The following is a 26,145-nucleotide window of genomic DNA, read 5'->3' as shown; positions in this document are numbered from 1 at the left end:
ATTGTGAATCATTGCCAACTTGTGAATCCTGTCTTCTGGGTAAGATGACCAAGTCACCTTTTTCTGGAAAGGGTGAACGAGCCAGCGATGTTCTTGGCCTTATACATACTGATGTATGTGGACCTATGAACGTAAGTGCCAAAGGTGGTTATGCCTACTTCATAACCTTCACAGATGACCTATCCAGGTATGGGTATGTCTATCTGATGAAGCAAAAGTCGGAATCATTTGAAATGTTCAAACAATTTCGTAATGAAGTAGAAAAACAGACTGGAAAGAGTATTAAGATCCTTCGGTCAGACCGAGGAGGAGAATACCTTTCTGGTGATTTCTTGACTTATCTAGAAGAGAATGGGATTCTCTCACAATGGACTCCTCCAGGAACACCTCAGCACAATGGTGTATCCGAAAGGAGGAATCGAACTCTGTTAGACATGGTTCGATCCATGATGGGGTTTACTAGTCTGCCTGTATCTTTTTGGGGTTATGCTTTAGAGTCTGCGTGTATAATACTAAATAAGGTACCAAGTAAGTCTGTTGAAAAGACTCCATATGAGATATGGACTGGGCGTAAGCCGACACTTTCATACCTTAGGGTTTGGGGATGTCCGGCTTATGTTAAACGTTCTCAAACTGACAAACTTGGTCCTAGATCCGATAAGTGTTACCCAAGGAAACTAGAGTTTATTACTTCTACCTTCCTAATGAACAAAAGGTGTTCGTAGGACTTAAGGCAACCTTTTTGGAAAAAGAATTCCTTAGTGAAGGAATTGTCGCCTCTAAGGTTGAACATAATGAAGCTCAGCAGATGGAAGATTTAACACAAACTACTGAACCCACAGAACCGGATTCGATTAGATCAAACCCGGAGCCCAATGTAGAAGCACCATTAAGGCGATCAGGTAGAGTACCGCGTCAAGTGGACAGATACTACGGTTTCTTGGTCCAAGACGCAGATCCCATTGAGCTTGATGAGAACAATGAGGATCCGATTACCTATATGGATGCTATGCAGAGGTCCGACTCTGAGTTATGGCTTAATGCCATGAGATCCGAAATGGAATCCATGAAAATCAATAGTGTATGGACACTAGTTGATCCACCTGAAGGGATAAAACCCATAGGGTGCAAATGGATCTTCAAAAGAAAGAGAGGCGCAGACGGAAAGGTGGAGACCTATAAAGCCCGTCTGGTTGCCAAGGGGTATCGTCAACGTTATGGTATCGACTATGACGAGACTTTTTCCCCTGTGGTAATGCTAAAATCTATTCGGATCATGCTTGCTATAGCAGCATATATGGATTATGAAATCTGTCAAATGGATGTGAAAACAGCTTTTCTAAATGGAGAGCTGGAAGAAGAGGTGTACATGATACAACCTGAGGGTTTCACATCCACAGATGAGTCCAAAGTATGCAAGCTACAAAAGTCCATTTATGGACTTAAGCAAGCTTCTCGAAGTTGGAACATACATTTCGATAAAACTATCAAAACGTATGGCTTCATTAAGAACGAAGAAGAACCTTATGTCTACAAGTGGGCTAACGGTTCAGTGATCACATTCCTTGTCTTGTATGTGGATGACATTCTCTTAATTGGGAATGACATTCCTGCATTACAGAATGTGAAACTCTGGTTGTCATCACAGTTCTCCATGAAGGATTTGGGAGAAGCATCCTACATCCTAGGGATGAAGATCTATAGAGATAGATCTAAGAGGTTGCTTGGATTGTCCCAATCCACGTACATCGACACTATGTTGAAGCGGTTCAACATGGAGAGTTCCAAGAAGGGCTATCTTCGATAGGCCAAGAAATTTCTCTCTCTAAGAAAGATTGTCCGACAACTTTCGAGGAGAGAGAGCGTATAAGTAGAATCCCATATGCTTCTGCAGTGGATCTATCATGTACGCCGTGACATGTACGAGACCAGATGTTGCTTACTCATTAGCAGTAGCGAGTAGGGTATCAGTCTGATCCGGATGAGAACCATTGGAAGGTGGTGAAAACCATACTTAAGTATTTGAGAAATACTAAGGCCCAATGGTTAATCTATGGAGAATCTGACTTAAAACTTGTGGAGTTTACAGACTCTAGTTTTCAGTCAGACCATGATGAACAGTAAGAGTATGTCAGGATTTGTGTTTACCCTGAATGGAGGAGCAGTCTGCTGGAAAAAGCTCTGAGCAGCATTCAGTAGCCGATTCCGTATGCGAAGCAGAGTATGTTGCTGCATCAGATGCGGCAAAGGAAGCTGTTTGGATCAAGAAAATTTGTAAATCAACTTGGTGTTGCTCTCTCAATCACGGTCCCAGTTCTTTTGTATTGGTGACAATACTGGAGCCATTGCACAAGCAAAGGAGCAAAGTCTCACCACAGGACCAAGCACATTCTGCGTCGCTACCACCTTGTACGAGAGATCGTGGAACGAGGTGACGTCAATCTTCAGAAGATCGATGGAAAGGAGAACCTAGCTGACCCATTCACTAAAGCCCTTTCTGTAAAGAAGTTCGATTATCACAAATCGAAGATGGGTATAAGATACTGTACAAATTGGCTTTAGTCCAAGTGGGAGTTGTTGGGAATTGTGTCCCAAAGCCAATTTTTAATTGTAAGAAATTGGATTATGTATATGTTTTATTAAAATAAATAAAATTTATTCTGGCAATTTTTATTCATCATAAGTGTTACATCTTCAAATTGAACTCCTGTGTATTGTGATGAAGTCCTTAGGACTAATTTAGTGAATAAAAGAGATTTTATCATTTAATCCTTAAACCAGTTCGCGACCAAATGATGAGCTGTCAATTGGACGATAGCTATATCAAGTATAGGTCGTTGTGTGTCATTTAGTTGGTTGTCCTCTTAAACCAAGAAGTGTGGAGACACTGTATGGCATACAGGTGAGATGTAGGAGTACATCATCACTGAACAGTGACTCACCTGCGTAGCACTCCACTGTCGGGAGTTAGCTCGCAAAGTGTATGGGCATAAGTACCTCTTAGACCTGAGACTGTCACGGTGACTTGCAAGCAACTCATTGTACTTAGGCACTGGATGACCTGAATTTCTAATTCAGGGATCGGAAGGATGCTGGGTGCAGTCAAGTACTCGCGAAGTCTGTGTATGAGTCAAGATGGGATTGACCGCTCCAGATTTTAGAGTTGATGTCTCACTGTATTTCAATTCAGTAAAACCTTGGCCAGGGTAAACCAAGTGATAGGTCACTTGATTTGATTATTTGAAATACACTATGGATGACCGGACCCAGAGTTCGACAGTCCACTCTGAAGTCATCTTGAGCATCGATGGTCATAGGGATGAATTATGCAATAACCATATGCCTAGGTTCTTGAATGTTGCTTTGCATATTCGATCTATCCGGACGTCGGGTATCATTGCTAGATGGTCACCTCGATTAGTGCATGGAGTAGTCCATGTACTACCGGCTTAGTGTTCGAACCTATCGGAGTCACGCACATTAGTCAAGTTAAGTAGGAAGGTCTTGACTCAATTTAATTAAGAATTAAATTGTGGGTCATTTGGAATTTGGTTCTGTCTATGTTCAGCTAGCATTGAACATGAGGTACATGCTAAATTTCATGGATGAACAACTAATTAAGTCTGTATTTCGGGTCAATCAAGTTTCAATTAATGAAATTGAACTTGATCATGACTCAATTGTTGAGATTGGATTTGATTGGGTCTAAATTAGTGTAATTAGGCTCGATCACAATTTAATTGGGATTTAATTTCGTATTTGTTCTGACCTATGTCTGACTTGGATCGAGCCGAAACTAGACCCAATTGAATCTCCCATGAGTCAGACTTATGTGGAATTTTTTCGGATCAAAAATTCATTCAAATGGGCTGCAAATTTGGTTTAGAACCAAATAGGCTAACTTATAATCAAATGGGCTAACCCATTTGTATCACAAGCTGACTTTTCCATTTAGAGTGGCTACTGACCGTGAATGGTACTCATGGACCCGTGGACCGCTTCCCCTCATGGACCATTAGCTTTCTTTTTTGTGAGCCGCGACTCTCACCTGGGAGGCTGGGACGCATGAAACAGAGAAGCTCTGTTTTACACGTCTGTGACCCTTTGGACCGGCGATTGCACGGCCAACCGGCCTCCGGCCAGACAGCCACTGGACCAGAATGTGCGGTTTTGAACCGCCAACATTCCAGTTCAGTTTGATTTTTGAAATCCGGCAATAATTGACATTAATCGTTGTTTTATTCCACGGTTGTTTTTGAAACAATCCATGTTATGCAAATTCATTATATTTGATAATGAAAAATGAATCTTCGAAATAACGCTAGAGACCATTTACGCCTCTTAACTCCTCTCAGCGTTGGCCTATTTGTAGGCCACCGTTTCCCTTCGAATAGTGAGAGAGAGAAATTTTTCTTGGGAAGAGAAAACGTGAGACGAGAGATAGGTGATTCTTGAAGAAATAAGAAGAGTGAGGAAGGAGTCTCTCTCTCTGGTGGTTGAGTTCGGCCTAGTTCCGGTGTCCTCGCCTCCCTTCCATTCCTCTGTGATCAGGATGCGAGAGACAGGTGTCTATTCGGCCTAGGCGTGCTGTGAAGAAACGGGAGAAAAGAAACCGAAGAAAGAAAGAAAGAGAAGAAAGAAAGAAACAGAAAAGGGAAGGTCCTTTTTTTGGATTTTTCTTTCTTCCAAGGGTCCTTTTGCAAAAGATTGTTTTGGCATGGTAAATACATCAATCCAACCTTCTTGCGAAGCTTGATGTGCGTGCGAAGTAGAGGGCTTGCAAATCCAAGCCTAGCAGAGCTACCCTTCAGGGATCTAGATCCAGATCCAGATCCAGATCCAGATTACCTCGACCAACTTCCGCTGCGGGCTTGAGGTAATTTTATATAAAGTTAAATTTAATATTTATATTGTTATAAATAAAAAATAAAAAAATTTAAAACTAATTTTCATGCCTGGCGTTCGATTTATCAGATAACTCGGAATTTTTTTTTCTTCAACTAGTATCAGAGCCAGGTTGGCCGATGGAATTGCCTATAATATCTAGAATTATGCATGATTTAATTTTTAAATTTAGATTAGATCTAGATTTATTGATAAAATTCAATCTTGTGCTGAATTATAAGGTTGTCCTGCTATAGGTTAACCCCTTATAGTGAAAAGGTTGTCCTAGCACAAAATTGAGATTAATTTGTAATCATAAAAGATAAATAGTTTATTTTTGTGAAATTATGCATAATTGATGTTTATGAAATTTTAGTTTTAATTTATTATGACCACAAAGTTTAAAATATAAATTATTTATATTTGGAATAAATTGACACCTTGAATCATGATCATAATACATTTAATAAAGAATTAAATGTTGAATTTAAAATTTAAATTTGAATTTCAAATAAAGATTTAAAATTCAAAAATTTGAAATTCGAATTAAAATTTAAATTTGAACATGGAGATTGGGGCATGGGTTAGCAAATCAGATTAGTTGACTAGGTTAGACCTAATCATGAAATCAAATTGAAATGGATTAACTTAAGAACATGATTTAATATCTAATCAATTAGTTGAACTAGACTAAATCAAAGGTTTATAAAAATGATCAAACTCAATAGTTGTAGTTTATCATATCCAAACATTTTAATTGATCTGATTGGGGCTCAGTGATCGAGCCCGAGTTCCCAAGGTATAACCTAAAAATCAACTTGATAAACCAATTGGTGTCTAAGGTAAGTCGGCATTTGATCATGGTTTTTAATTGGGGCTACCTCTTACCTGGCCTGTTGATGTATGCCCTAGAAGCCAATTTGGCTGACACATTGTTGATTCTAGGGACATAATTTTGTACTTGACTATTTATTATTGAATAAATAAAAGGCATCTTTTCATTCATATTGTTTATGTGTCTATGAATCGTCCAAGAAATTAATAAGATGATGATACATATTCTCAAGAGTTGAGAATTTGAGCCATGTATCATTGGTGATTAATTTCTAAATGCTCCTGATCAATGGATCATCACGAGGACGGTGATCGATCCGATCAGTGCACAGATCACTTTCCTTCTGGATGGACGAGACTTGAGTCCACAGTGTAGGGACACTGAAGTGATAGTGCAGGTGCTTGTTAGAGAACAAGGGTACTGAGCGTGACCAAGACAAGAAGTCACTTGGATGTCTATCCACTCGTCAGTGACTTGCTTGATGTTGCAGTAGTGTGACTGGTCCTTTGACCTGCGGTGCTTCGGCTACTCACAGTGAGGTTATTGTAGTTTGACTGCACACATACATGGTCTCTAGCCATATGGGTCCATGCAGTGTAGATTGGCTGCAGTAGGTTCACTGTAGGAGTAGGGTATGCACCTATAAGGAATCTATCGACCTTGATAGAAGAGGAGTGATCCTATGTGATTTGTTAGACTGAGTTCTAAGACCTTGGCCAGGGCAGTAATAGTGGAAAAAGAGTTTTCCACTATCGAACTCAAGTCGAATAAATCTTGACATATGACAGACGATGGGGTTTGACGAGTTGTCCATGACCTCCGTCCTGTAGGGATCCACGATAGTAGGACTGTATCACATGTTAACTGCACCTAGAGGTTCATCATTCCATTCTGCTGGGTAGCCACTACATGCTGCTAGGTGTCACTGGTGGATGGTGGGACTCATAGGGATTATCTTGATGATCGATAAACCCTAATGAGTTGAGTTGGAATCGTTCCAACCCATTGAAAGGAGTTTTCAATGATATAGTGATAGAGATCACAATATATCTCACTACCAGTCAGAATAGAACCTATGGGGTCACACACACTAGAAGTATTGACCGATCCGATGGTTGAAATCGTGATTAGGAATCACAAGTAATCAATTTGATTGATAAGAAGTTGAAGAAGGAACAAAGGGAATTAATTAATTGGACTTGAAACAAGAATCCTACTTCGGGTAGGATTCCTAGAGTCCTAATTGGATTAGGACTGGGAATCCTAGTTGGAGTAGGACTGGGATTCCTACTTGGAATAGGATTCCTACAATCCTAATGAGATTAGGAATTTTGAATTAAAATTGGATTCCTACTTGGAGTAGGATTCCTAGAAATCCTAATTGGATTAGGACTTCGGATTCAAATAGAGTCCTAATTGGATTAGGACTAAAATTAAACAAATCCTAATTGGATTAGGATTCCTTAAGTCTAAATTAATTATTAATCTAATGAATCAACATGACTCCTAATTGGATTAGGATTGAAGAGTTCAATTGAGTCATGGTTCATTCAAGTCCTAATTGGATTAGGACTAGCATAGATTGAACCCAATTTGGCTAATCCTAATTAGATTAGGATTAAACCATGAAGAGGCACCTAATCCTCTTTGGAAGAGGATTAGGCTTAACCAAGTAAGAGGGGCATCAGCCCCTCTCCACTTGTTGGTGCGACATGAAGAGAGAGGGGCCGGCGCCCCCTCTTGGAAAGTTGTCAAGGGCTCCTAACTTGTAGGAGCCCTTCATCCTTATTAAAGGAGGACTAGGGCCGGCGCCCTAGGGACTCTTTTCTTTCCAAGCCGTGGCCACCCTCTCCTCTCTCCTTGGTTCAGCCGCCATCAGCAAAGGGAAAAGAAGAGGAGGCGTCTCCCTCCTCTTGGTCTTCTTCCTTGGCTCCAACGCATGGAAAAGAAGAAGGCTGCAGGGGCTTTTGATCTTCTTCCCTCTTCATCCTTCTTCTTCCTCCTCTCAAGCACAATCAAGGTTGATTGAAAGAGAGGAGATCAGCCATCAAAGCTATCTCTGCAAGGGAGCTAGCACCCCGGTGAGATAGAGAGCTTGGATCGGATCCTGCTTCGTGTGGATACCCGTAGAGGCCGGACGTTTGAACGGCTTCAAGCGAACCCTCTTCCAAAACCACGAATTCAGATTTGCGGTGATCATCTACCCGCGCAAGGTGAAGATTTGATCTTCCTAATAGTTTTAAAAGTTTTAATTCTTACCTAATTACGAAAGGTCTCGAAACAACGTTCATGCGATGAACGTCGAACCCGTGCATGCCGATTCCGCTGCCATCTGAAATTTTTGAAATATCAGCGGCATGGGCGGGTTCCCAACAGTGGTATCAGAGCCTAGGCTTCGTAGATTAAGGTAAGAATTAAATATCTAAAGGCATATTAGATCTGAAAATTGAATGATCATGCATGCTGAAAAATTCTGCATGCAGATTTTTCAGGGGTGCTGATTTTTGCATGCTGATTTTTATGTGATAAAAAGATGATTCTAATTGCATTGTTAATGGGATTACAAAGTTTAGAATCATGATTAGCATGATCAGCGACCTATGTCATGATATAATCAGTTAGTTTTCAGATCTGAAAATTATAATTGTTGCATACGGTGATGATCATAGGATTCAAACCCTTTTGGTATCAAATGTAATGACCTGCGATGTGATCTGCGATGTCATGTAATTTTTCAGATGCTTGCATGCATCTTATTTGATGTTTTGAGAGGCCTGCGTGCCTCCTAAAAGGAGATGTAATTTATTTTTATTTTTATTTTACATCTGGTTGTATTTCTGTGATGTGATGTACATCAACGATCAAGTTGAAGCAAAGGCATGAGATGAAAGGTGATCTAAGCGGTTGATGGCGATGGGATCAAGAGTTGATCAAGGATCGAATCAAGGAGGCTTGGAACCAATTCAAGAGTTGAAGACCACTTGATCGATTGATGTGCATGTGCTTGTAATACGACCTAATTAGAATCCATGATCATCACCTAGTTAAAGTTTAGCTTTAATTTGATGCTGCGATTATAACTGCCTGTGATGCGCCGTTTGCATGTGATGTGAATGCGAGTCGGGTAGATAGGTTTACATGTGATGTAGCAAACCCAATTGGAGACCTAAATCAAAACCTCCTCAATCAAGTTGAGAGTGAACCGACATGAGCAAGTCATATTAGATTAATGATCTAATTGGTGTCTAGGAAAGCATGAAAGGTGGTTACTTAATTAGGACCTTACTCTCTGAGTAAGGGGAGCCTCCCACCTGCTTACCTGGCCAATTGTTCGATTACCTCTTATGAAGGGCTCAAGTTGCAAACACTAAGACTGATTAACCAATATTAAGTCAATAGGTCTTCCACTGTAGTAGAGCTGCTAAGGCCTTTCTGATGTTGATTGTCTCGGCTGGATACAGTGGTCAAGTTGCATTGGGGGGTTGGACCTATCTATAGACATGAGATGTTGTAGGGTAAAGGTGGGGTTGGGCACCAATAACTGTTAGGTGAGGACCCAATGACGACTTTATTCCTACGGTTATACAGTGGGTCTGACTTAACTAAGAAATGGACCAATAACTGTTAGGTGAGGTCTTCATGGCTTAGAGACCAAGTTACACTGCACCATGCTTGAGAAGCATTGTACAAGAGTTGTACACTCATCCATCTATGTGTCACCAATAACTGTTAGGTGAGGTGGCATGTAAATCGGTGGGACCGCAGTACCCACTAGAAACCTAGTCGTGTGGGATTTCCGTTTCCCTACCAGGGGAGTGTGAGGGATTCGAGAAAATAGTGGGAGTTACATTTGTTCTAAAAGACCTTAGAACAGATTAGATCAAGTAAAAAGTCTAACTAGAATCTTTACTCTCTGCAGATACAATGTCAGCTTCAAACCCTTTGACCCGTATTCTTGAGACCAACCGACTGACCGGAACCAATTACAAAGATGGCTTAGAAATCTCAAAATAGTTTTGGACTGTGAGAAGATAGGCTACATACTCGATTCAGATATCCCCACACTACCAGCACGTCCCACTGATGTTCAGCGTGAGTTGCATAAAAAGTGGTTGGATGATGACATTAGAGTAAAATGCTATATGATGGCATCCATGTCTAATGAACTCCAATGCCAGCATGAAATATAAAGACTGCTAGGGAGATACTGGCACACCTGCAAGAGTTGTATGGTGAGCAGAGTCGCACAGCTCGTTTTGAAGTGTCCAAGAGGCTTTTCAAGACGAAGATGCGCGAAGGGCAGTCCTATCCATGATCACGGTCTGACTATGATCAAGGATTAGAGGAGCTTGAGAAGCTCGGTATGGACATGCACAAGGAATTACAAGTGGATTTGATCCTACAGTCACTTCCTAATTCATTGGTCAGTTTATAGTAAACTACCACATGAATAAGATTGAATGCACTAAGACTGAACTAATCAACATGTTGGTAACTGCTGAGGGGAGCCTTGAAAGGTTCAAGGGGCAATGTCCTTGCTGCTGAGTTGACTTCTGGTTCCAAGAGAAAGTCTACTTAGAAGAAAAAGAAGCCTGCTAAGAAGCAGAAGAAAGACAAGAAGCCAAAGAAGGAAGTTCAAAAGAAAAAGGCTAACGACAAAGGAAAATGTTTCCACTGCAATGTCGAAGGCCACTGGAAGAGAAACTGTCCTTCATACCTCGAGAGCCTGAAGAACAAGAAAGGTGACACACCTTCAGAAGGTATAGACTTGCTCATAATTGAAACTAATCTAACGGTTTCTTCTACTTCTAGTTGGGTTATAGATTCTGGTTCTAGTGCTCATCTGTGCACTACCATGCAGGGTCTAAAGGAAGTAGAAGGCTGGCGGAAGGTGCGGTAACCCTTCGGGTTGGCAACGGGGCAAAAGTTGCTGCTGTGGCTGTGGCACCTACCATCTGCGACTACCGTCTGGATTTAGTTTAATACTTAGAGACTGCTATTATGTACCTGTTGCTAGCAGAAATTTGATTTCTGTTTCATGTCTAGCACGGAAGGTCATGTTTTTACATTTGACAAAGACTGCTGTTCTATTTATTTAAGAAATAAAATAGTCGCACGTGGTTTTATGATTGACAGTCTCTATCATTTACATATGGATGTATCTGTGAATGTTACCGCGAGCAAGAAGTGAATGCCAAAGATCCAAGAGATCCAGGGATGAGATAAACCAAGATATTTGTGGCACCATCAGACTTGGCCATATTGGAGAGGATAGGGATGAACAAAATGGATAAAGATGGGCTTCTCGGCTCATTGACTTCCGAGTCATATCCAGTTTGCGAGTCCTGTCTTCAAGAAAAAATGGCTAGACTGCCCTTTGTAGGACATGGGAGAGGACCATGAAATACTTACCCTAGTACATACAGATGTATGTGGCCCATTCGATGTGGCTAGCCAGGGGACGTTATTCTTACTTCATTACCTTTACCGATGATTATTCACGGTATGGGTATGTGTATCTTATGAGACACAAATCTGAATCTTTTGAAAAGTTCAAAGAGTTCAAGAATGAAGTAGAAAAACAAACTGGAAAACCTCTTAAGGCTCTTCGATCAGATCGAGGAGGAGAATACCTTAGTGGGGATTCCGGGACTATCTCAAAGAAAACGGCATAGTCTCACAATGGACACATCGGGTACGCCTTCAACTCAACGGGGTGTCAGAGAGGAGGAATCGGACCCTATTGGATATGGTCAGGTCCATGATGAGCTTCACTGATTTACCTATGTTCCCTTTGGGGAGATGCCTTACTTCACAGCGATGTATTTATTGAATAGAGTTCCCTCTAATCCGTTCCTACCACACCGTATGAGATATGGCATGGTAAGAAACCAAGTCTGGGTCATCTTCAAGATTTGGGGATGTCCGGCCATGTCAAGAGACTACAGGCGGACAAGTTAGAGCTAGGACCATAAGTGCTCGTTTTATAGGATATCCTAAAGAGTCATTAGGATACAATTTTTTACGTCTCAGAGGATTCTCAAATGTGTTTTGTGAGCCGTCATGCCATCTTCTTGGAAAATCAGTTTATCCTTGATAAAGGCAGTGGGAGGGAAAATTGGAGCTTGAAGAGAAAGTCTCTGAAAAGCAACGAGTCATGGATCCTATTGAACCCATTCATAAAGAGCCAGTACACGATGTCCCTCGACCACCTCGTAGATCTAGTAGGGTCTCCCATCCTCCGATAGATACTTAGGTATACTAGAAGAGGATACCGAGGAAATGTTTCCTAGTGGGAGATAGGGATCACATACAGGATCCCAAAAACCTACAACGAGGCGATATCTGATATCGATTCCAAGAAATGGCTGGAAGCTATGAAGTCAGAATTAGACTCCATGCATTCCAACCAAGTCTGGACCTTAGTAGACCCACCAGAAGGTATTGTACCTATTGGATGCAAATGGATCTACAAAGGAAGATAGGTTCGGATGGAGAGGTAGAGACCTATAAGGCAAGGCTTGTAGCGAAAGGGTATAGTCAGCGCGAAGGCATTGACTATCAGGAGACCTTTTCACCTGTAGCCATGCTAAAATCCATCCGAACATTGCTTGCCATTGCAGCATTTCATGATTATGAAATCTGGCAGATGGATTGTGAAAACTGCTTTCCTGAATGGATATCTTGATGAAGATATCTATATGGAACAGCCTTTGGGTTTCACTTCCAGTGATGGAGATCACAGGGTCTGCAAGCTGCAAAGGTCCATCTATGGACTAAAGCAAGCATCTCGGAGTTGGAACACTCGTTTCGATGACGCAATCAAAACGTTTGATTTCATCAAAAACGAAGAGGAACCGTGTGGTTTACAAAAAGGTTAGTGGGAGTGCCTATCATTTTTCTCGTACTGTACGTAGATGATATTCTCCTGATTGGGAATGATATTCCCATGCTAACCTCGGTCAAGGTCTGGTTGTCAAAAGAATTCTCCATGAAAGACCTTGGGGAAGCATCCTATATTTTGGAATAAAGGTCTATAGAGATAGATCTAAAAGGATGCTTGGCCTTCACAGAAGATGTACATAGAGGAGGTGCTGAAGAGGTTCAGCATGGAAAACTCCAAGAGGGGTCTCTTACCCCTAAGACATGGAATTCATCTCTCCAAGAAGATGTGCCCCAACACATCTGAAGAGATTCAACACATGAGCAAGATTCTCTATGCATCGGCAATAGGAAGCCTCATGTATGCCATGCTGTGTGCACAACCTGATATAGCTCTTGCTGTGAGTGTCACAAGCAGATATCAGTCGGATCCAGGCAAGAAGCACTGGATAGCTATGAAGAACAGTCTTAAGTACTTGAGAAGAACTAAGGACATGTTCTTGGTCTTTGGGAGAAGATCAGAGTTGAAGGTAGAAGGATGCACACATATTGATGATAGAAAGTCTACATCAGAATATGTGCAATTGTGATTCAGTAAATTGGAAGAGTTCCAAACAACCGATCATTATAGATTCTACCTTAGAAGCTGAATGTTAAGCCGTATCTAAGGGTGCAGTGGAAACCTTCTGATTAAAAGTTAATTGCAGAGTTAGGTGTAATGTCATTAGATGCCATAACACTTTACTGCAATAACATTGGCACCATAGCACTAGCTATGGAGCCATGGTCTCATCAGAAGTCCAAGCAACATAGAGCGGCGCTTCCATTTCATACGCGACTATGATGTAGAGGTGCAGAGAGTAGACTCCGCGGATAACGTGGCAGACCCTTTCACTAAGCAGCTGAGTCAGCAAAAGACTGAAGCCCACCTTGAGAAGATGGGCCTAAGATATATATGACCAATTGGCTTTAGTACAAGTGGGAGATTGTTAGATGTATGCCCTAGAAGCCAATTTGGCTGACACATTGTTGATTCTAGGGACATAATTTTGTACTTGACTATTTATTATTGAATAAATAAAAGGCATCTTTTTCATTCATATTGTTTATGTGTCTATGAATCGTCCAAGAAATTAATAAGATGATGATACATATTCTCAAGAGTTGAGAATTTGAGCCATGTATCATTGGTAATTAATTTCTAAATGCTCCTGATCAATGGATCATCACGAGGACGGTGATCGATCCGATCAATGCACAGATCACTTTCCTTCTGGATGGACGAGACTTGAGTCCACAGTGTAGGGACACTGAAGTGATAGTGCAGGTGCTTGTTAGAGAACAAGGGTACTGAGCGTGACCAAGACAAGAAGTCACTTGGATGTCTATCCACTCGTCAGTGACTTACTTGATGTTGCAGTAGTGTGACTGGTCCTTTGACCTGCGGTGCTTCGGCTACTCACAGTGAGGTTATTGTAGTTTGACTGCACACATACATGGTCTCTAGCCATATGGGTCCATGCAGTGTAGATTGGTTGCAGTAGGTTCACTGTAGGAGTAGGGTATGCACCTATAAGGAATCTATCGACCTTGATAGAAGAGGAGTGATCCTATGTGATTTGTTAGACTGAGTTCTAAGACCTTGGCCAGGGCAGTAAAGTGGAGAAAGAGTTTCCACTATCGAACTCAAGTCGAATAAATCTTGACATATGACAGACGATGGGGTTTGACGAGTTGTCCATGACCTCCGTCCTGTAGGGATCCACGATAGTAGGACTGTATCACACGTTAACTGCACCTAGAGGTTCATCATTCCATTCTGCTGGGTAGCCACTACATGCTGCTAGGTGTCACTGGTGGATGGTGGGACTCATAGGGATTATCTTGATGATCGATAAACCCTAATGAGTTGAGTTGGAATCGTTCCAACCCATTGAAAGGAGTTTTCAATGATATAGTGATAGAGATCACAATATATCTCACTACCAGTCAGAATAGAACCTATGGGGTCACACACAATAGAAGTATTGACCGATCCGATGGTTGAAATCGTGATTGGAATCACAAGAAATCAATTTGATTGATAAGAAGTTGAAGAAGGAACAAAGGGAATTAATTAATTGGACTTGAAACAAGAAATCCTACTTCGGGTAGGATACCCAGAGTTCTAATTGGATTAGGACTGGGAATCCTAGTTGGAGTAGGACTGGGATTCCTACTTGGAATAGGATTCCTCAATCCTAATGAGATTAGGAGTTTTGAATCAAAATTGGATTCCTACTTGGAGTAGGATTCCTAGAGTCCTAATCGGATTAGGACTTTGGATTCAAATTAGAGTCCTAATTGGATTAGGACTAAAATTAAATACATCCTAATTAGATTAGGATTCCTTAAGTCTAAATTAATTAATAATCTAATGAATCAACATGACTCCTAATTGGATTAGGATTGAAGAGTTCAATTGAGTCATGGTTCATTCAAGTCCTAATTGGATTAGGACTAGCATAGATTGAACCCAATTTGGCCAATCCTAATTAGATTAGGATTAAACCATGAAAGAGGGACCTAATCCTCTTTGGAAGAGGATTAGGCTAACCATGTAAGAGGGGCATCAGCCCCTCTCCACTTGATTAGGTGCGACATGAAGAGAGAGGGGGCCGGCGCCCCCTCTTGGAAAGTTGTCAAGGGCTCCTAACTTGTAGGAGCCCTTCATCCTTATTAAAGGAGGACTAGGGCCGGCGCCCTAGGGCATCTCTTTTCTTCCAAGCCGTGGCCACCCTCTCCCTCTCCTCCCTTGGTTCAGCCGCCATCAGAAAAGGGAAAAGAAGAGGAGGCGTCTCCCTCCTCTTGGTCTTCTTCCTTGGCTCCAACGCATGGAAAAAGAAGAAGGCTGCAGGGGCTTTTGATCTTCTTCCCATCTTCATCCTTCTTCTTCCTCCTCTCAAGCACAATCAAGGGTTGATTGAAAGAGAGGAGATCAGCCATCAAAAGCTATCTCTGCAAGGGAGCTAGCACCCCGGTGAGATAGAGAGCTTGGATCGGATCCTGCTTCGTGTGGATACCCGTAGAGGCCGGACCTTTGAACGGCTTCAAGCGAACCCTCTTCCAAAATCACGAATTCAGATTTGCGGTGATCATCTACCCGCGCAAGGTGAAGATTTGATCTTCCTAATAGTTTTAAAAGTTTTAATTCTTACCTAATTACGAAAGGTCTCGAAACAACGTTCATGCGATGAACGTCGAACTCGTGCATGCCGATTCCGCTGCCATCTGAAAAATTTTTGAAATATCAGCGGCATGGGCGGGTTCCCAACATGGCCAACATAGTTGGTCTCTAGGAAAGAGGCGTAACCCTCCCATGATCTCTCTTACCTGGCCAATTTGGTCGATCAAGTTTTGATTAAGGTACCTTGAGACTTGGCACTCACCCATGCCATTAAGGAAAATCAGTGTGACTGATTTAGGTGTCTAATAGACCAATAAGAGCTAGTCCTCTATATGATTTGGTGAAGTCAGTGGGAGGATTTAATATTATCAGTCAGTGTCACATATCAATTAAAATCCTCTAAATTATTAGGTCCCTAAAATGATAAAGTTATATAGATAACTAGATCATAGCCTCCCATTAAGATGAATGATAATGGGTCCAATATTACAGTTGAACATGCAGGACGCTTCCGTCTGGTGTTCCTCTGAATACTGGAATTATCCTTCGTTATATGATAGCTTTTTGAGCTATCTAATTGTGATTAGGTTGGCCGAGCCTTCCTCGGGCCTGATCATACATTAGGTAGTGTCATCGAGTTAGTTCATTAATGGTTGGACCTAACCAGGATTTTCAGTGGAGGCCTCCGCCTACTGATTACCACTTGGGGCAAAATTGATTGCTAGAAATTGTTTAGAGAAATAATTGGTAATGTACCTACCCTTAGATGCACATGGGTTGGCCGAGCCTTCCTCGGGCCCGCATGCAGTCTATGCGGATTCTAGTACCCAATAGGAAATTAAAGTAATTCCTCGAATTAAAGGTAGAGGCTATTAATTCGATTAAAATAGTGGGAGAAAACATTAGACTAAAGTCCAAGTCTTTAGGATTAAATAAATCACATACTAATTAGTTGGGTTTTTTCTTTATTTTTCAGATATGGCTAACTCATTATCCCTCCGAACACTATTAGACAATGATAAGCTTAATGGACCTAACTTCGATAGCTGGTATCGAAAGATGAAAATAGTATTAGAGCATGAGCGGATCCTGTATGTGATATCGGATCCTACACATGAGGAACCTACAGCCAATGCACCACGTGCAATTAGAGACGCTTATCAGAAGTGGCTTAACGATCGCACTACAGTGCGTTGCATCATGAGGGCCTCGATGAATGACGAGTTTAGTCGTAAATTCGAGAAAGCGCAGCCAGTGGAAATCCTTCAAATGTTGAAGGAGTCTTTCGGCACACCTGATGATGTTGAACAACATAAGACCTCCTGTGCTATATTCAATGCCCGCATGAGGGAAGGGGCATCGGTCACCGATCATGTATTGTACATGGTCGAACAAATCGATCCTCTAAGTAAACTTGGCTTTCCTTTGCATGAGCAATTGGGCAAGGATGCCATTTTGAATTCACTTCCCAAGTCCTACCTGACATTCCTTAGTCATTGTAGAATGACTAAACCTGAAGTATCCTATCATGGTTTGCTAGGTTTACTGCAGACCTATAAGAAGGATCACCAACTCAAAAGGAGTCGGTAAATGTGGTAGGTGGGACTTCTGCAAGACTTTCTTCCTTTAAGAAAGGAAAGAAGAAGAAGGTGCGGAAAGCTCATGCTGGGGTCTCTAAGCCCAGCCAGACTAAGAAGCATAAAGCCGATAAGAGCAAGGCAGAGTGCTTCTTCTGTAAGAAGATGGGTCATTGGAAGCGGAACTGTCCGGCTTATATAGCGTCCCTTGATCCAAACAGGCCTAAGAAGAAAAAGCAGCAAACAGTTGCTGCACAAGGTAATTATATGATAACACCTTGTAATTTTTCAATTTATGATTCTACCACTTGGGTATTGGATACTGGAAGTCCAATTAATATTTGCAATTCATTGCAGAGACTTCAAGTTAGTAGAAGATTCAAGAATGACGAGAGATTCCTGAACGTTGGAGATGGAAGATCAGTTCCAGTCCTAGCTTTAGGAGTCATTCAGCTTGTTTTTGAATCTAGAGTAGTCATATTAGATGATTGTCATTATTGTCCAACATTTTTAATGAATATCATCTCTGTAGACCTTTTGGCCAAAAATGGTTATTGTTTATCAATAAAAGAAAATTTTTGTGATATCATTTTGAATGGTATTAAAATTTTTTGTGGACAACTGAAATATGGCATTTATACTCTATCACTGTCTGTGAATGTGATGTACGCCTCTAATAAATGCCCTAAGTCAGATAATGTCAATGAAGCCTATTTGTGGCATTGCCGGCTAAGTCACATAAATAAAAACAGGATAAACAGGTTAGCCCAACAGGGCATTTTAGAAATCAATGATTGTTAATCATTGCCAACTTATGAATCCTGTCTTCTGGCTAAGATGACTAAGTCACCTTTTTCTGCAAAGGGTGAACGAGCCAGCGATGTTCTTGGCCTCATACATACTGATGTATGTGGACCTATGAACGTAAGTGCCAAAGGTGGTTATGCCTACTTCATAACCTTCACAGATGACCTATCCAGGTATGGGTATGTCTATCTGATGAAGCAAAAGTCGGAATCATTTGAAATGTTCAAACAATTTCGTAATGAAGTAGAAAAACAGACTGGAAAGAGTATTAAGATCCTTCGGTCAGACCAAGGAGGAGAATACCTTTCTGGTGATTTCTTGACTTATCTAGAGGAGAATGGGATTCTCTCACAATGGACCCCTCCAGGAACACCTCAGCACAATGGTGTATCCGAAAGGAGGAATCGAACTCTATTAGACATGGTTCGATCCATGATGGGGTTTACTAGTCTGCCTGTATCTTTTTGGGGTTATGCTTTAGAGTCTGCGTGTATAATACTAAATAAGGTTCCAAGTAAGTCTATTGAGAAGACTCCATATGAGATATGGACTGGGCGTAAGCCGACACTTTCATACCTTAGGGTTTGGGGATGTCCGGCTTATGTTAAACGTTCTCAAACTAACAAACTTGGTCCTAGATCCGATAAGTGTTATCCAAGGAAACTAGAGTTTATTACTTCTACCTTCCTAATGAACAAAAGGTGTTCGTAGGACTTAAGGCAACCTTTTTGGAAAAAGAATTCCTTAGTGAAGGAATTGTTGCCTCTAAGGTTGAACTTAATGAAGCTCAGCAGATGAAATTTAACACAAACTACTGAACCCACAGAACCGGATTCGATTAGATCAAACCCGGAGCCCAATGTAGAAGCACCATTAAGGCGATCAGGTAGAGTACCGCGTCAAGTGGACAGATACTACGGTTTCTTGGTCCAAGACGCAGATTCCATTGAGCTTGATGAGAACAATGAGGATCCGATTACCTATATGGATGCTATGCAGAGGTCCGACTCTGAGTTATGGCTTAATGCCATGAGATCCGAAATGGAATCCATGGAAATCAATAGTGTATGGACACTAGTTGATCCACCCGAAGGGATAAAACCCATAGGGTGCAAATGGATCTTCAAAAGAAAGAGAGGCGCAGACGGAAAGGTGGAGACCTATAAAGCCCGTCTGGTTGCCAACGGGTATCGTCAACATTATGGTATCGACTATGACGCGACTTTTTCTCCTGTGGCAATGCTAAAATCTATTCGGATCATGCTTGCTATAGCAGCATATATGGATTATGAAATCTGTCAAATGGATGTGAAAACAGCTTTTCTAAATAGAGAGCTGGAAGAAGAGGTGTATATGATACAACCTGAGGGTTTCACATCCACAGACGAGTCCAAAGTATGCAAGCTACAAAAGTCCATTTATGGACTTAAGCAAGCTTCTCGAAGTTGGAACATACATTTCGATAAAACTATCAAAACGTATGGCTTCGTTAAGAACGAAGAAGAACCTTGTGTCTACAAGTGGGCTAACGGTTCAGTGATCACATTCCTTGTCTTGTATGTGGATGACATTCTCTTAATTGGGAATGACATTCCTGCATTATAGAATGTGAAACTCTGGTTGTCATCACAGTTCTCCATGAAGGATTTGGGAGAAGCATCCTACATCCTAGAGATGAAGATCTATAGAGATAGATCTAAGAGGTTGCTTGGATTGTCCCAATCCATGTACATCGACACTATGTTGAAGCGGTTCAACATGGAGAGTTCCAAGAAGGGCTATCTTCCGATAGGCCAAGGAATTTCTCTCTCTAAGAAAGATTGTCCGACAACTTTCGAGGAGAGAGAGTGTATGAGTAGAATCCCATATGCTTCTGCAGTGGGATCTATCATGTACGCCGTGACATGTACGAGACCAGATGTTGCTTACTCATTAGCAGTAGCGAGTAGGTATCAGTCTGATCCGGATGAGAACCATTGGAAGGTGGTGAAAACCATACTTAAGTATTTGAGAAATACTAAGGCCCAATGGTTAATCTATGGAGAATCTGACTTAAAACTTGTGGAGTTTACAGACTCTAGTTTTCAGTCAGACCATGATTACAGTAAGAGTATGTCAGGATTTGTGTTTACCCTGAATGGAGGAGCAGTCTGCTGAAAAGTTCTAAGCAACATTCAGTAGCCGATTCCGTATGCGAAGCAGAGTATGTTGCTGCATCAGATGCGGCAAAGGAAGCGGTTCGGATCAAGAAATTTGTAAATCAACTTGGTGTTGCTCCCTCAATCAACGGTCCAGTTCTTTTGTATTGTGACAATACTGGAGCCATTGCACAAGCAAAGGAGCCAAAGTCTCACCACAGGACCAAGCACATTCTGCATCGCTACCACCTTGTACGAGAGATCGTGGAACGAGGTGACGTCAATCTTCAGAAGATCGATGGAAAGGAGAACCTAGCTGACCCATTCACTAAAGCCCTTTCTGTAAAGAAGTTCGATTATCACAAATCGAAGATGGGTATAAGATACTGTACAAATTGGCTTTAGTCCAAGTGGGAGTTGTTGGAAATTGTGTCCCAAAGCCAATTTTTAATTGTAAGAAATTGGATTATATATATATTTTATTAAAATGAATAAAAATTTATTCTGGCAATTTTCTATTCATCACAAGTGTTACATCTTCAAATTGAACTTCTGTGTATTGTGATGAAGTCCTTAGGACTAATTTAGTGGGTAAAAGAGATTTTATCATTTAATCCTTAAACCAGTTCGCGACCAAATGATGAGCTGTCAATTGGACGATAGCTATGTCAAGTATAGGTCGTTGTGTGTCATTTAGTTGGTTGTCCTCTAAACCAAGAAGTGTGGAGACACTGTATCTGTATGGCATACAGGTGAGATGTAGGAGTACATCATCACTGAACAGTGACTCACCTGCGTAGCACTCCACTGTCGGGAGTTAGCTCGCAAAGCGTATGGGCATAAGTACCTCTTAGACCTGAGACTGTCACGGTGACTTGCAAGCAACTCATTGTACTTAGGCACTGGATGACCTGAATTTCTAATTCAGGGATCGGAAGGATGCTGGGTGCAGTCAAGTACTCGCGAAGTCTGTGTATGAGTCAAGATGGGATTGACCGCTCCAGATTTTAGGAGTTGATGTCTCACTGTATTTCAATTCAGTAAAACCTTGGCCAGGGTAAACCAAGTGATAGGTCACTTGATTTGATTATTTGAAATACACTATGGATGACCGGACCCAGAGTTCGACAGTCCACTCTGAAGTCATCTTGAGCATCGATGGTCATAGGGATGAATTATGCAATAACCATATGCCTAGGTTCTTGAATGTTGCTTTGCATATTCGATCTATCCGGATGTCGGGTATCATTGCTAGACGGTCACCTCGATTAGTGCATGGAGTAGTCCATGTACTACCGGCTTAGTGTTCGAACCTTTCGGAGTCACGCACATTAGTCAAGTTAAGTAGGAAGGTCTTGACTCAATTTAATTAGGAATTAAATTGTGGGTCATTTGGAATTTGGTTCTATCTATGTTCAGCTAGCATTGAACATGAGGTACATGCTAAATTTCATGGATGAACAACTAATTAAGTCTGTATTTCAGGTCAATCAAGTTTCAATTAATGAAATTGAACTTGATCAGGACTCAATTGTTGAGATTGGATTTGATTGGATCTAAATTAGTGTAATTGGGCTCGATCACAATTTAATTGGGATTTAATTTCGTATTTGTTCTGACCTATGTCAGACTTGGATCGAGCCGAAACTAGACCCAATTGAATCTCCCATGATAATGAATGAATTCAATAACGCTAGACCATTTATGCCTCTTAACTCCTCTCAGCGTTGGCCTATTTGTAGGCCACCGTTTCCTCTCGAATAGTGAGAGAGAGAATTTTTTTTGGGAAAAAAACGTGAGACAGAGGGATAGGTTGATTCTGTGAAGAAGAAGAAGAGTGAGGAAGGAGTCCTCTCTCTCTGGTGGTTTGGAGTTCGGCCCAGGTCCGGTGTCCTCTCCTCCCTTCCATTCCCTCTATGATCAGGATCAAGAGACGGGTGTCTATTCGGCCTAGGCGTGCTGTGAAGAAATGGGAGAAAAGAAACCGAAGAAAGAAAGAAAGAGAAGAAAGAAAGAAACAGAAAAGGGAAGGTCCTTTTTCTGGATTTTCTTTCTTCCAAGGGTCCTTTTGCGAAGCTTCTTGCAAATCCAACCTTCTTTCTTCCAAGGGTATATCATCCAACCTTCTTGCGAAGCTTGACGTACGTGCGAAGTAGAGGGCTTGCAAATCCAAGCCTAGCAGAGCTACCTTCAGGGATCTAGATCCAGATCCAGATCCAGATTACCTCGACCAACTTCCGCTGCGGGCTTGAGGTAATTTTACATAAAAGTTAAATTTAATATTTATAATTGTTATAAATAAAATAAAAAAAAATTAAAACTAATTTTCATGCCTGGCGTTCGATTTTATCAGAAAACTCGAAATTTTTTTTCCTTCACTTACTTCATCACATTTACTGATGACTTATCAAGGTTCGGTTTTGTGTATCTAATGAAATATAAATCCGAAGCCTTTGATAAATTTAAAGAGTATCAAAGTATGGTCGAAAAACAAACTGGAAAGTGTATTAAAATTCTTCGATCTGATCGAGGAGGAGAATACCTTTCTAGTAAATTTTTAGACTATCTTAAATTAAAGGGTATACTCTCTGAATCGACACCTCCGTATACGCCACAATTAAATGGTGTAGCTGAAAGGAGGAATCGTACCTTATTAGATATGGTACGGTCCATGATGTGCTTCACAAATCTTCCAATTTTCTTTTGGAGACATGCCCTAGAAACTACTGCATTAGTATTAAATAGAGTACCATCTAAGTCTGTATCTAGCACTTCATATGAGATATGGAAAGGAAAGAAACATAATCTTAAGTATCTTAAGATATGGGGTTGTCATGCTTATGTCAAAAGAAATTTTGGACATAAGCTAAGTGCTAGATCGGACAAGTGTACATTTGTAGGTTATCCTAAAGACAGTTTAGGATATATCTTCTATGATCCTACCGAACAAAAGGTATTTGTTGCTAGGCATGCTATTTTCTTGGAAAAAGAGTTTTTCTTAGAAAAGGGCAAGGATAGAAGAATTGAACTTGATGAAGTTCAAGACCTACAAGGTGAGACACATAATAATCCTCAACTAGATGTACCCATGGAAGAGGTACAGCTACTACACACTACTCCTCTCCGAAGGTCAGAAAGAGTGCGAAATGCACCTGAGAGGTATGGATTTATCATTGAGAATGATGAAGCCCACATCATTGATAACGATGACCCTCTGACCTATTCGGAAGCTGTCAAGAGTAGGGACTCTGACAGATGGCTGGATACCATGAAATCCGAGATAGATTCTATGTATACAAACCAAGTGTGGACTTTGGTTGATGCACCTGAGGGAGTGATTCCAATAGGGTGCAAATGGGTATACAAGAAGAAGATAGGAGCTGATGGCCAAGTAGAAACCTACAAGGCCAGGCTAGTGGCAAAAGGTTTCAGGCAAAAATAAGGTATTGATTATGATGAAACTTTTTCGCCAGTAGCTATGCTCAAATCTATTCGGATTATGCTTGCTATAGCTGCATACTATGATTATGAGATCTGGCAGATGGATGTCAAAACCGCCTTCCTTAATGGTCACCTTGAGGAAGAGGTTTATATGACACAGCCAGAGGAATTTATCTCAAGAGGGAGAGCAAATCAAGTATGTAGACTTAAGAAATCCATTTATGGATTAAAGCAGGCATCTAGGAGTTGGAACATCCATTTTGACATGATAGTCAAAGAGTTTGGCTTCATTAAAAATATAGATGAACCTTGTGTGTACAAGAAGACTAGTGGGAGTGCTATTGTCTTCTTGATATTATATGTGGACGATATATTGGTCATTGTAAATGATGTTCCAATGATGCAATCGGTCAAGACTTGGTTATCAAAGAAATTTTCCATGAAAGACTTGGATGAAGCATCCTATATACTTGGTATAAGGATCTATAGAGATAGATCTAAAAGGATGCTAGGTTTGTCCCAGTCTAGGTACATTGATAATGTGCTGAAGAGGTTCAGCATGGATGGAAGTAAGAAAGGTTTCTTACCCATAGGACATGGCATACAACTCTCTAGGAAGATGTCTCCTAAGACATCTGAAGAGAGGAATAGAATGAGTTCTATTCCCTATGCTTCGGCAGTAGGGTCGATCATGTATGCTATGTTATGTACCAGGCCTGATGTAGCTTATCCCTTGTGTTGGGAACCCGCCCATGCCGCTGATATTTCAAAAAATTTTCAGATGGCAGCGGAATCGGCATGCACGGGTTCGACGTTCATCGCATGAACGTTGTTTCGAGACCTTTCGTAACTAGGTAAGAATTAAAACTTTTAGAACTATTAGGAAGATCAAATCTTCACCTTGGGTGGGTAGATGATCACCGCAAATCTGAATTCGTGGTGTTGGAAGAGGGTTCGCTTGAAGCCGTTCAAACGTCCGGCCTCTACGGGTATCCACACGAAGCAGGATCCGATCCAAGCTCTCTATCTCACCGGGGTGCTAGCTCCCTTGCAGAGATAGCTTTTGATGGCTGATCTCCTCTCTTTCAATCAACCCTTGATTGCACTTGAGAGGAGGAAGAAGAAGGAGGAACTCAAGGATGAAGAACACAGCTTCTGCAGCCTTCTTTCTTTTCCCTGCGTTGGAAGAAGGATTGGAGGAAGAGGATGACGCCAACTCTTGGACTTTGCTCTCCCTTTGCTTGCGGCTGAACCAAGAGAGGAGAGGGGCTGGTGGCGGCAGCAAGAGGAGGAAGAGAGCTCACCCCTAGGGCGCCGGCCCTAGGTCCCTTTTTATAAGCATCAAGGGCTCCTACAAGTTAGGAGCCCTTGACAGCCTTCTTTCTTTGGAGCGCCGGCCACCTTCTCTCTTCTTGTCGCCCTAAGCAATTGGAGAGGGGCTGATGCCCCTCTTAGTTGGTTAACCTAATCCTCTTCCAAAGAGGATTAGGTGCCTCTCTCATGGTTTCATCCTAATCTAATTAGGATTAGCCAATTTGGGTTCAATCTATGCTAGTCCCAATCCAATTAGGACTTGAATGAATCATGACTCAATTGAACTCTTCAATCCTAATCCAATTAGGAGTCATGTTGATTCATTAGATTATTAATTAATTTAGACTTAAGAAATCCTAATCCAATTAGGATGTATTTAATTTTAGTCCTAATCCAATTAGGACTCTAATTGAATCCGAAGTCCTAATCCGATTAGGACTCTAGGAATCCTACTCCAAGTAGGAATCCAATTTTAATTTAAAACTCCTAATTTCATTAGGATTTTAGGAATCCTATCCCAAGTAGGAATCCCAGTCCTACTCCAACTAGGATTCCCAGTCCTAATCCAATTAGGACTCTAGGTATCCTACCCGAAGTAGGATTCTTGTTTCAAGTCCAATTAATTAATTCCCTTTGTTCCTTCTTCAACTTCTTTATCAATCAAATTGATTACTTGTGATTCTTAATCACGATTTCAACCATCGGATCGGTCAATACTTCTAGTGTGTGTGACCCCATAGGTTCTATTCTGACTGGTAGTGAGATATATTGTGATCTCTATCACTATATCATTGAAAACTCCTTTCAATGGGTTGGAACGGTTCCAACTCAACTCATTAGGGTTTATCGATCATCGAGATAATCCCTATGAGTCCCACCATCCACCAGTGACACCTAGCAGCATGTAGTGGCTACCCAGCAGAATGGAATGATGACCTCTAGGTGCAGTTAACATGTGATACAGTCCTACTATCGTGGATCCCTACAGGACGGAGGTCATGGACAACTCGTCAAACCCCATCGTCTGTCATATGTCAGGATTTATTCGACTTGAGTTCGATAGTGGAAAACTCTTTTTCCACTTTATATTACTGCCCTGGC

Source organism: Phoenix dactylifera, unplaced genomic scaffold, assembly GCF_009389715.1.
Source record: "Phoenix dactylifera cultivar Barhee BC4 unplaced genomic scaffold, palm_55x_up_171113_PBpolish2nd_filt_p 000413F, whole genome shotgun sequence".
NCBI classification, from domain to species: Eukaryota; Viridiplantae; Streptophyta; class Magnoliopsida; order Arecales; family Arecaceae; genus Phoenix; species Phoenix dactylifera.
This window is presented reverse-complemented; position numbering follows the sequence as displayed.